The sequence below is a fragment of the Rhinolophus sinicus genome, chromosome 2 (genome assembly GCF_057876585.1).
Source record: "Rhinolophus sinicus isolate RSI-liver-muscle chromosome 2, RSI-T2T, whole genome shotgun sequence".
NCBI classification, from domain to species: Eukaryota; Metazoa; Chordata; class Mammalia; order Chiroptera; family Rhinolophidae; genus Rhinolophus; species Rhinolophus sinicus.
In genome coordinates, this window is record NC_142502.1 from 118830570 (window position 1) to 118843432 (window position 12863).

At 35.5% G+C, this 12863-nt stretch overlaps 1 non-coding gene across 1 annotated transcript; it reads left to right on the plus strand.

Annotated features, from left to right (window-relative positions):
• The first annotated feature begins 2589 nt into the window (after positions 1-2589).
• On the plus strand, positions 2590-2753 carry LOC141571963 (U1 spliceosomal RNA). Its single transcript, XR_012496997.1, has one exon. It is a non-coding gene; the product is annotated as a U1 spliceosomal RNA (small nuclear RNA).
• The last annotated feature ends 10110 nt before the right edge of the window (positions 2754-12863 follow it).

Here is a 12863-nt window from a genome sequence, read left to right on the forward strand (position 1 = left end):
AATGCTGTATATACATACAAGAGAATATTTTTCAGCCATAAAAAGGAATGAAATACAAATACATGTTACAGTGTAGATAAACCTCAAAACTTTATGCTATGCAAAAAAAGCCAGACACAAGCGGTCACATAGAATTGTATGATTCTATTTATATGAAGTATCCAGACAAGTTAAAGCTATAGAAGCAGAAAGCAAATTGGTGGTTACCAGGAGCTGTTGGAAGGAAGGAATAGGACGTGACAACTTAATGGATACAGAGTTTTTTTGGGGGGTCATCAGAATATTCTGGAACTAGATAGGGGTGATGGTTGTACAACATGTGGAATGTACTAAAATACCACGGGATGTGTACACCTTTAAATAGTGACTTTTATGTTGTGTAAATTTCTATTAAAATTTTTTGAATTTCAATTTTAAAATATTTTTTCAATTTTTTTAATTAAAAAATTTTATTAAGAAATTTTTAGCTAAAAGAGAAAAAACGACATAATATGTCCTGAAAAAGTTAAACACAACTCCCAACAAAAATACACGCTGTCTTTTTGACACTAGGATCTGTGTCTTTTTCCCTTCAGAGTTTGTCCTAAGTTGCTACACCACAGAACGTATTGAAAAAGTTAAAAAAATAAACAAGCTCAATGTCTTACACATGCTTTTTTCTTAACGAGTGCCCAGTTGATTTATAGTAATAATGTGCAAAAAAGACAAAAGGAAAGGGTACTTTGAAGCCTGTAGGGTGGAAAAGGTACTTTGAAGCCTGTAGGGTGGTAACACAAATGACAAAACTCCAGTTTTATCCAAAAAAAGCATACTCTTTTTCCCACAAATGTATCATGGAGAAAAATTATTATAGATACATATTTTTTTCCTTAAAACTCAATTACACTGTAAAATGTTTTCCAATATTTAGAAGAGAAAAAAGTCTCTTCTGATATGGAACAAAGATACTACTGTTTATTTGATTAAAGAAAGGAATGTATAAGTTATTTTTTGGCATGATTAAGTATAGAATGTTCTCAACGTTACAAATATATTTGGAGCTATGTACCTCTTTGTATCCTGCTCTGTTTCAGTGAATTTCTAATGAATGAAAAATGCATCCGAAAAATGCATCACGTGACAATACTCTTAATAGGAATAGCTTTGCATACAATATCATGGCTTTGGAACTGGAAGAAAAGTCTATTGGAAATGGTATCTTTCTCAATTATTTATAGATTTTGCAGATTATAATTATAAATCTATATACTTAACAAAACCATAAACTGTATGTAAGTCTCTAAGTGTCAAATACATTGACAAAGTTTCTAACAAAATTAACATATTTTATTAAATTAACAAAGTTAACATTATCTACGAGGTCGACAATTAAGTTCGCAAACTCATCCTAGAAAAAGTGCTGCATACCTCATTGCTGAATATCACTATGGTCACCTTTGAAGTACTCCCCTTGGGAAGCTATGCACTGATGACAGTGCCTAGTCCTCCATTCAAAGTAATTTTGGAACTCTTTTTCTGGAATGTGCCATCATAGCTGTCATCATATTACACTTGATGTCCTGAATGTCACCCAAATGTCTTCCTTTCAATATTTCCTTTATCTTTGGGTAAAGAAGGAAGTCCTTGAGGGCCAAATCAGGCAAGTAGGGAGGGTGTTCCAATACAGTTATTTGTTTACTGGCTGAAAACTCCCTCACAGGCAGCGCTGTGTGAACTGGTGCATTGTCGTGATGCAAGAGCCATGAATTGTTGGAGAAAAGTTCAGGATGTCTAACTTTTTCATGCAGCCTTTTCAGCACTTCCAAATAGTAAACTCGGTTAAGTGTTTGTCTAATTGGTACAAATTCATAATGAATAATCCTTCCGATATCAAAAAAGTTAGCAACATCGTTTTGACTCTTGATTTGGACTCATGGAACTTTTTGGTCATGGAGAATTAGCTGACTACACTTGTTCACTTCGACGCTTTGTTTCAGGATCGTATTGGTACACCCGTGTTTCGTGACCAGTGATAACGCAGCCCAAAACATTGTGTTGCTTCTCCAAAAGGTCTTGGCAAACTTCTACTCTCCTTTGCTTTTGTTCATTGGTGAGCTCCTTTGGGACCATATTTGCATACACCTTTCTCATGCCAAAATTTTCAGTTAAGATTGTCCTGTTTCTATATCAGTGTTTACTTGGTCTGCTATGCTTCTCACAGTCAGCTGATGGTTCTGACACACAATTCGACAAATTTTTGCAATGTTTTCATCAGTTCTGCTCGTTACTGGTTGCCCTGATCTCTCTTCATCAGTGACTCTTTCTCGCCACTCAGAAAAATGTTTAATCCATTTGTACACTGCCATTTTCTTCATGGCATTATCCCCATAAACTTGAACTAACATGTCCCTGATTTCACTTCCTCTCTTGCTAAGTTTAACAGGAAATTTAACATTTGTTTGTTGCTCTAATTCAAGCTCAGACATTCTCGTGATGGCACACAAAAACACACAACAACAATAATAAACGCCACTCAGCAAGACACAGCCACATGTTGACCTCAACCCAGCTGTGAGACACTGATACACCAGGGTTATGAAACCTTACCGTATACTTACCTGGCAGGGGAGATACCATGATCACAAAGGTGGTTTTCCCAGGGCGAGGCTTATCCATTGCACTCTGGATGTGCTGACCCCTGCGATTTCCCCAAATGTGGGAAACTCGACTGCATAATTTGTGGTAGTGGGGGACTGCGTTCGCGCTCTCCCCTATCATTAAATAAATAAATAAAATGAAAGAAAGAAACCTTACCGAGCTGTTGGTACAGTGCTGCCAACGTAAGCACATGGTAGCAAGCCTGTGAGCTTAATTGTCAGACCTTCATATAGAGTTTATTTAGCTGAGCAGAATAAATTGAGAAAACAATAAATCATTTATCCAAAATATTACATAACTATTAAAAGTTTTAGAAATCCATAAGAACATAAGCAAGTTTTTTAAATTGAAGTTGGCTTAGAGATAATATAAATTATTAGGACCCCAAAGCCAATTAATGTAGTCAGTTTTAAAGACACTATTTCCATTGTCTGCAGGAAAAGATTCAATTCTCTTTTATTATCCTACAGTTTTCCATAACTTAAATCTTTCAGGAGACCATTAACTGAACACAAACCAAGTATTAAAGAAAATGAGCACTTCCCATTGCATTTTAAGGTTAATCTTTTGGAGTCACTTCAATTTTGTTTTTAAAATAAAAATTTACAAGGAGGCCAAAAGCTAATTCCTTTTGCTTTATAGTCATGCGCCACTGAACGACCGGGATCTAAAGAATGCTTTGCTAGGTGATTTCATTTTTGGGCAAACATCAAACTTACACAAACCTGAATGGTATAGCTTACTACTGTAATTGTATGTGCTGTAGTTTTATATCACTGGCAGTGCAGTATTTACACCAGCATCATCACAAACATGTGAGTAACTGTAGTGCAAGCCCTGACAGTTAGGTTTTCTTTTTGTAATGCAAGTACCTGACTTTAAATCAACAATAAAGAATGAGTCTGGGAAACCTTAGGCAGGCAGCCACTATTGATCCCAATAAAAACAGAACTTCAAGATCTCTCTCTCTCTCTCTCTCTCTCTCTCTCTCTCTCTCTCTCTCTCTCTCTCTCTCTCTCTCTCTCGGCACAATCTTGCTGTGTGCCCCTGGTGTACCTTCTATGCTCCAGGGGCTGGAAGTAATAAAACTCATTTTTACTTCGAAGTTTTCTAATGATTATTGCTGAAGGGCATCTTACAATCATAATAAGAACCACAGGGACAGTCCAATTATGACATTGATTTAGAAAGGGGAGATGTGGGACCCAGGTGAATGCCCCCAGGCATTCCTACTAGCTGATAACATTACTTTCCATAGTCTGAGACTGGTACAAATAGTAAAGAGTTTTGCTACAAAGTTATGAGAACTACCACGTCACTAGGTAACAGGAATTTTTCAGCTTCATTATAAACTTATGGGACCACCATCATATATGTAGTCTTCATTGATCAAAACGTCATTATGTAGTGCTTGACTGTGTCCTAATTTTTTTTTAATCTATATAATTATATTAATCAAGTTGAGTTGGAGCTCTAAGCACATAGAGATTAACACACGACTAATGGATAAAATCATCATCTTAAGGTGAATATAGTTTTTAACAACTGTAAGTGAATATACACAGTTTAATACAACCAACAATTTAACAAATGTAGTCCCCAATAACAAAACAATATTCTAATAAATAAAGTTTTCATGACAAACATTCAAAAGCAAGTGTACTGACTCATAACATCTCCCCAGACAAAGAAAGAAAAGAGAGGTCTAACAGCAAAATTACCTGTTACATTCTATAGGGAAAAAATTTTTCCTCTTCGCCTTTTTTCCTCTTCACGAAAAATGGACCCTGTTTTCCTCTTCACGAACTTCGAAATGACAAGATACAGAATAAGTATAGAGACCTTTATATTTGTTTTAAACATTTATGTAATCTTTGCCTTTCTCTAGCTCATGCAGTGTTTGTAAATTCAAAGCCCTTTTGTCAATAGTATTAACCTGAGCTAGCTTTTAATAACTTAGTGGATAATACCTAAAAGAATAGAAATAATATTTTCAGTGTTTATTAAAAGCTTTGCAATGCTACTAAAACAAATCACAATTGCAATGTCCTTAAAACAGGAGAGGTAGCACAGGACACAGCATCTATGGGGATCTTAGGCAAGTCATTATGGATTCTATGAGTCAAATATATTACTCCTACAATTTTGAGGACTTTAGGCAGGCTTTGAGTATGAATTTTTCCATCAGCAGCACAATGACACGCAGTAAACTAAGTATTGATAACCTTACCTGGGACCCCCTGATTTACGTCGTCATGCACAGAGGCCAGCCAGTGGCTTGAGCAACTCAAACACACAAGGTGCTGAGAAGAGTCTTCTGGAAAGCATACCAGTAGGAAGTATGGCTTGGTGCCATGCCACCCCCTGTTCCATTGACCTGGGTCTCCTCCTGCAGACATGGAATGTTACCCACAATGCTGTTCTCCATTGTGATATCCACTCAGGTCATCCAAAGCCAAGGTTGAGAAATTGAGTTTGGTGATTAGGGAACATATATAATCCCAAAGGGAAAATAGAAGGTAAAATAACATAAAGAAATTTATTCATAACTTAAACTGAAATTAAATATTAAAGGAAGCAAAAATAAAAATAGACATGACAATTTACTAATTCTCATTTCAGGAAATTTCTTATTAGTAATTCAAATGTTATCAAGAAAAAATTTTTAAAAATAAAGAACAGAGGTTAATATAATACCAAGACAAATACAATAGAACACAATTCTTAATGTTTTTTTTTTACCAAATTGCTTAAAGCCCTTTTAAAATAAACATAATATTAAAATACATGAAATATTATTGACATAATTAAAGTCCTTTTTTCCCTCAAATGCTAAAAGTTAGTTTTTTGCAATGACCAGTAAAATTAAAAAACATATTTTTTCTGAAAAAAGTATGCACTTTTTTTTCTTTTTAATAAAGTTGACAGGGCAAGTTATCTTCATCTTTGTCTTGGTTTCCAAATCTAAGTTATAACTAAATTTTGGATTCAAATAAGATGGCTAGAAATCAACAAAAAATATAACATAGTTGTTGTTTTTTTCTCTTAAATTCAGACTGATTTTTTTAATTGAATTTATTGGAGTGACATTGGTTAGTAAAATTATATAGGTTTCAAGTGTACAATTCTATAATACATCATCTATAAATCCCATTGTGTGTTCACCAACCCGAGTCAATTTTTCCATCACCATATATTTGATCCCTTTTACCCTCTTCTACCTCCTCCTCCCCTCTTACCTATTGCGTCCAGCACAACACAGGCAGTGAGCGAACGAGAAGGGGTGGCGAAGGGTTAAGAAAGAAACCGAAATCAAGAAAGTTATGAAACAGGGGGCCAAGGGTCTCACAGCTTCAAAGGACTGAGAGCCCCGAATCAGGACACCTGGTGGCTTTTATTGATGTACACACAAGGAAGTAACATTGTTTTCTCCACGGTCTGTGAATTTCATACATTATACTAGGAAACTGATTCTAACTAATCACCCTTGCCTGCAAGCAGCAGAACCGTAAGTCTCAGAATGTACCTCCCAAGGGACAAAATCTTTATGCTGAAAACTTACTGATATGACTAGTTGGAGAACTGATGTTAACACATCATTGAATCCCTTCCCAAGCAGGTTGTGGGAAGGAATATAGCCACAGAGGCCGAAGCTCTCCTTAGCCGGGGGAAAGTGGGGGTTTATGCCCACCTCTATCAACCCCATGGTTTCTCCTGTTGGTCCCCACAGGGCTGCGCCTGGCTTAGGTTTTTCCCCCCATGGGGAATCTTACCCGTCATTGGCTGACCAGCCATCCCCTGGGGTCAAACAGGGAGACATAAGGCGTAAGCACAAAGGTGAAGCAAAGTCCCTAAAAGGATTAGTTTCACAGATTCTCCTTTCTTTAGGGACAGGTATGAGGGGACAGATGTGTAGGCTGCTACAAGTCTAATAGGCTGACGTGTAGGCTGCTACATGTCTAATAGACCCACAGATAATAGGCTGCTTCATGACAACACTTACCCTCTGGTAACCACTAAACTGTTGTTTGTGTCTGAATTTTTACTTGTTTGTTTAGTTCATTTGTTGCATTCAGTTTTATATCCCATATATGAGTGAAGTCATATGATTCTCGACTTTCTGTCTAACTTATTTAGTGTAGTGTGATAATCTCAAGATCCATCCATGTTGTTGCAAAACTCAGTATTTCATCATTATTTTACTGCTGAGTAATATCCCATTGTATATATGTACCACATCTTCTTTATCCAATCATCTATCACAGGATACTTCAATTGTTTCCATGTCTTTCTGTTGCCACTGTGAATAATGTTGCAATTAACATAGAGGTACCTATGTCTTCACAGATAAATATTTTCAGATTTTTTGGGTAGATACACAGAGTAAGGATTTCTGGGTCATCTGGTAATTCTATTCTTAATTTTTTGAGGAACCCCCATACTATTTTCCATAGTGGTTGTACCCATTTACATTCCAACCAGTAGTGTATGAGTGTTCCTTTTACTCTACAGCCTCTCCAACACTTGTTATTCCTTGTCTTGTTGATAATAGCCATTCTAACTGGTGTGGGTTGGAATCTTATTGTGGTTTTGAATTGCATTTTTCTAATAGCCAGTGAAGTTGAGCATTTTTTCATGTATCTGTTGGCCGTTCGTCTGTCATCTTGGGAGAAGTGTCTCTTCAGGTTCTCTGCCCATTTTTAATTGGATTATTTTTGTTGTTGTTGAGTTATATGAGTTCTTTATACACTTTGGGTATTAGTCCCTTATCGGACGTGTTGTTTGCAAATATCTTCTCCCATTTGGTTGGTTGCCTCTTTGTTTTGTTAATGGTTTCTTTTGCTGGGTAGAAACTTTTTTTAGTTTGATATCATTCTATTCATTCATTTTTGCTTTTACTTTCTTTGCCTTTGAAGTCAAATTTATAAAATTCTCTCTAAACCCAAGGTCCATTATGTTCGTATCTATGCTATCTTCTATGCAATTTATTGTTTCAAGTCTTTGATCCATTGTGAGTTAATTTTGGTACATGGTGACAGATAACAGTCTAGTTTCATTCTTTTGCATGTGGTTTTCCAATTTTCCTAGCACCATTTATTGAAGAGGCTTTCTTTTCTACATTGTATGTTTTTGGCTCCTTTGTTGAAAATTATCTGCCCATATCTATGCGGACTTATTTCTGGGTTCTCAATTCTGTTCCATTGGTCTGTGTGCCTGTTTTTCTGCCAGTACCATGCTATGTTGATTATAGTTGCTTTGTAGTACAAATTGAAGTCAGGGAGTGTGATGTCTTTGGCCTTCTTCTTTTTTCTCAGGATTACTTTGGCTATTTGGGGTCTTCTGTGATTCCATACAAATATGATGATTTTTTTTCTACTTCTTTTAAAAATGCCACTGGGATTTTGATGAGGATTGCATTAAATCTGTATATTGCTTTGGGTAATATGGCCATTTTAACTATGTTGATTCTTCCAATCCATGAACATGGAATATCTTTTCCATGTTCTTCTTCAATTTCAATTAATAATGTCTTGTAGTTTTCAGTGTACAGGTCCTTCACTTCCTTTGTTAAGTTTATTCCTAGGTATTTTATTCTATTTGTTGTGATTGTAAATGGATTGTTTTCTTTATTTCTCTTTCTGATATGTTGTTAGTATACAGACACAACAGACTTTTGTATTTTCATTTTGTACCCTGCAACTTTACTTGTTTATTGTTTCTAATAGCTTTTTTGGTGGAGTTTTTATGGTTTTCTATATTATAAAATCATGTCATCTCCAAACACTGACTGTTTTACTACTTTCTGTCCAAATTGGATGGATGCCTTTTATTTCTTTTTCTTGACTAATTGCTCTGACTAACAGTTCCAAGACTATGTTGAATAAAAATGTCTTGCTCCTGATCTTAGAGAAAAAGCTTTCAGTTTTTTTACCATTGAGTATAATCCTAGCTGAGCATTTGTTATATATGGTCTTTGTTATGTTGTGGCATATTTCTTCTGCACACACTTTATTGAGAGTTTTTATCATACATTGGTGTTGTATCTTGTCAAATGCTTTCTCTGAATCTATTGAGATGATCACATAATTTTTATCTTTCATTGTGTTAATGTGGTGTATCATATTGATTGATTTGCAGATGTTGAACCATCCTTGCATCCCTGGAATGAATCCTACTTGATCGTGGTGTATGATGCTTTTAATGTAGTGTTGTATTTTATTTGCTAGTATTTCCTTTAGGATTTTTTCATCTATGTTCATCAGAGATATTGGTCTGCAATTTGTGTGTGTGTGTGTGTGTGTGTGTGTGTGTGTGTGTGTTGTCCTTGCCTGGTTTTGGTATCAGGGTAATGCTAACCTTGTAAAGTGAGTTAGGAAGCATTCCCCTCCTATTCAATTTTTTGGAAGAGTTTGAGAAGGCTAGGTGTTAAATCTTTTTTTAATATTTGTAAAATTCACCAGTAAAGCTGTCTGGTTCTAGAATTTTGTTTGTTGTTGGGTTTTTGATTACTGTTTCAATATCCTTACTAGATTGGTCTATTTAGGTTTTCTAATTCTTCATGATTCAGTCTAGGAAGGTTGTATGATTCTAAGAATTTATCCATTTCTTCTGGTTGTTCAGTTTGGTGACATATAGCCTTTCATAGTATTTTTATATAAAACTATTTCTGTGGTATCTGTCGTAACTTCTCCTCTTTCATTTCTGATTTTATTTATATTTGGGTTTTCTCTTTTGTCCTTAGAGAGTCTAGCTAGAGATTTGTCAATTTTGTTCATTTTTCCAAAGAAGCACCTCTTTGTTACATTATCTTTACATTATTTTTTCTATTGTCTTTTTATTCTTTTTTCATTTATTTCCACTATTGTTTTTATTCTTTCCTTACTTCTACTGACTTTGGGCTTCATTTGTTCTTCTTATTCTAGTTTCTTAATGTGTAATGTTAGATTGTTTATTTGAAATTTTTCTTGTTTCTTGGGGTAAGCCTGTGGTGCTATAAACTTCCCACTTTTGCTGCATCCAAAAATTTTTTGGTATGTTTTATTTTCATTTGTCTCTATGTATTTTTTTTATTTTGAGGAGAACCAAAAGTTTTCCAGCCTGAAGCTGCATTTTTGGCATATTTACATTAAGCTGTTTATTAAGAAAGAAAAGACTCAGAACGATGCTTGGCCCTCCCTGCTTTCCTACTTAAGAGATTCAAATAGAAACACTTGCTTCAGGGACTCAGAATGATTTTTGGCCCTCCCTGCTTTCCTACTTAGGAGATTCAAATAGAAACACTTGCTTCAGGAAGGAAATCTAAGGATATTCACTTTAGCCTGAATAACCTAATTCAAATTAAGTATGATAGGCTTTAAGCAGGAGCCTGTTAACTAACTACCTTCTGTGTCCACTGTTTCTGAGTTGCCTAGCAAGAATTTGCCTGCCATGTGTGTTCCACATTTTCTCAACTACCTGTAAATTGCCCATTCTCACCTCTAAAATCTAAGACCCCATCCCCTTTTCTCCTTTGCCCAAAATGTCATATATACTCAATGTTTCTTCACTGTCTTCAGAATTTTCATGGTTATGTGAATTCCCCATGTTCATGTATTAAAATTTGATTTTCTCCTGTTAATCTGTCTCTGTTAATGTGATTATTAGCCCAGCTGGAAAAACTTAGAAGGTCGGAGAAAATGTATTAATTTTTTCAGCCCTCACAATTTCTTCTTTTATTTCTTCTTTGACCAATAGTTGTTTAATCTCTACATATTTCTGAGTTTTCCAGCTTTCTTCTTGTAGTTGATTTCCAGTTCCATACCACTGTGGTCTGAAAAGATTTTTGGTATGATTCCAATGTTCTCAAATGTACTGAGACTTGTTTTGTGTCCCAACTTATAATCTATCCTTGAGAATATTCCATGAGCACTTGAGAAGAATGTGAATGTTTTCATTTCAGGATGGAAAGTTCTATAGATATCTAAATACACCCTGTCCAAAGTGTCCTTTAAGGTCTATGTTTCCTTGTTAACTTTCTTTGTGGATGATCTATTCATTGATGTGAGTTGGGTACTAAAGTCCCCTACTATTATTATATTATTGTAAATTTCTCCCTTTGTAACTGTTAATAAATGCTTTATATATCTTGGTGCTCCCAGGTTGGGTGCATATATACTGATAAATATTATGTCTTTTTGACATTATAAAATGTCCATCTTTGTCTCTTATTACCTTTATTTTTATCTTGAAATCTATTTTTTCTAGTATAAATGTGGTTACACCTGATTTTTTTTTTTTTTAATGCCATTTTCTTGGAGTGTCATCTTCCATTTCTTCACTTTGAGCTTACGTTCGTCTCTAGAACTGAGATGTGTCTCCTGGAGGTAACATATTATTAGTTAGTTTTTTTCTTAATCCATCCTGCTACTCTGTGTCTTTTGATTGGTTATGAAACTGAGGGCCCTTATGACTGATTAAATTTAATTTTTTATACTATCTCTAGAAATCACCTCTCTCTCTCTCTCTCTCTCTCTCTCTCTCTCTCTCTCTCTCTCTCTCTCCACTCTTCATGGGCTGAGGCTCTTACCTGGATAATCAGCAACCCCAAGGCAGCAGAACACAATATTGTCCTGGATCTAACTAATGGTTACAAGTTCTAGACCTCTGGCATGATAAAGATAACATCTTTACCTAAATTACGATTCAGCTCCTGAGTCCTAAGGTGGAATAATCCCCTAGCTGCTTTTCCATGAAACCAAAGAGAGGGATACCAGAGAAGACTTCAGACTGTCCTCAACACCTAAAGAAATGCTTTATTTCCCTTACCTCACCTCCAACCAATTAGTTCCTAGCACAACCTCAAACCCCTAACCCCTGGTGTCTTGTGATTTTGCCCTATATATTCTGTAAACTACATGCCATCAGGGAGTCTGGTCTTTCAGGACATTAGCTTGCCCACACTCTGGATTGGCCAATTCTCTAATAAATTTCCTTTCCATACTGCAAACTCCTGCTCGTACATTTCATTTGGGCCAGTGCACGCAGGCAGATGGACTCAAATACTAAGGTGTCAGTAACAATGAGTTCAGCCCATTTATATTTAGGGTGATTCTTGATATATGAGGACATATGATAGTCATTTTATCCTTGTTTTCTTGCTTCTCTGTATCTCCATTGTTTCTTTTCTTTCTTTCTTTAAATTAAATGTATTGGGGTTACAATATTTAGTAAAATTACACAGGTTTCAAGTGTACAATTCTATAATACATCATCTATACCCTCATACACTGTTGGTGGGAATGTTAATTTGTACAGCCGCTATGGAAAACAGTATGGAGTTTTCCTTTAAAAAAATTAAGAATAGAATTACCATATGACCCAGCAATCCCTCTCCTGGCTATTTATCCATTGTTTCTTTTTCCTTGGGTTTCTGTCTGCTATTTAAATTTGGAGGTATTCTATGATTTTTTTTCTCCATTTCCTCTTTTTTGATATTTCATGTCTCAGTTCAGGATTTTCATTTTATGTTTACCATGAGGTTTGTATAAAATGTCTTATAGATAAAATAGTCCTCTTTCTTCTGAATACATCTTATCTTCATTCACCTATACAAGTCTATTCCATTTCCTCCTCCCATTTCATGATTTTGTTGTCACAAATTACCTGTTTTTGTGAGAAACAGCTTTCTTATTAATTACTTTACTATATAAATAATAAGTGTGTCACCCTCCCCCAAATCCTGACTCCTCCACTCCCAATACCAGACCTTATCTCCTGGAGCAAAATAATAAAAGCCAGATGGAAAAAGTCCCACATAAGCAGCCAGATGCTCCATAGGCCAGGGATGAAAAAAAAAAAAAAGAAAAAAAAAAAATTCCCCATTTAAAAGAGGCAGCTGTCTCTGTTTTCTCCTGAAAGGATCTCCTTACTCCAACCCTTTGGTATGAAAATAAAATCACTGTAGGAGGCAGATAGCACCTAAAACCTAGAGATGTCTCCAAGTTCTGAACTTATTCTTCCTTGAAGTGTAAATTCCTAGAAAGATAGTTGCTCCAGTCTCTTTCTCCTTTCTAGGGTTTAACCTAGGGACCTAATCCATGACATTTTTGCCTTCTGGGTAAGAGAAAAAGAGTTTTATTATCATTTTGAATCAGATTAATTAGCTAGAAAAAAGTCTACATATCTAATTCTTATTAATGTGAGGAGCTCTCGGGAGGCTTTTTACAGAACTGTGTTTATTTCCCTAC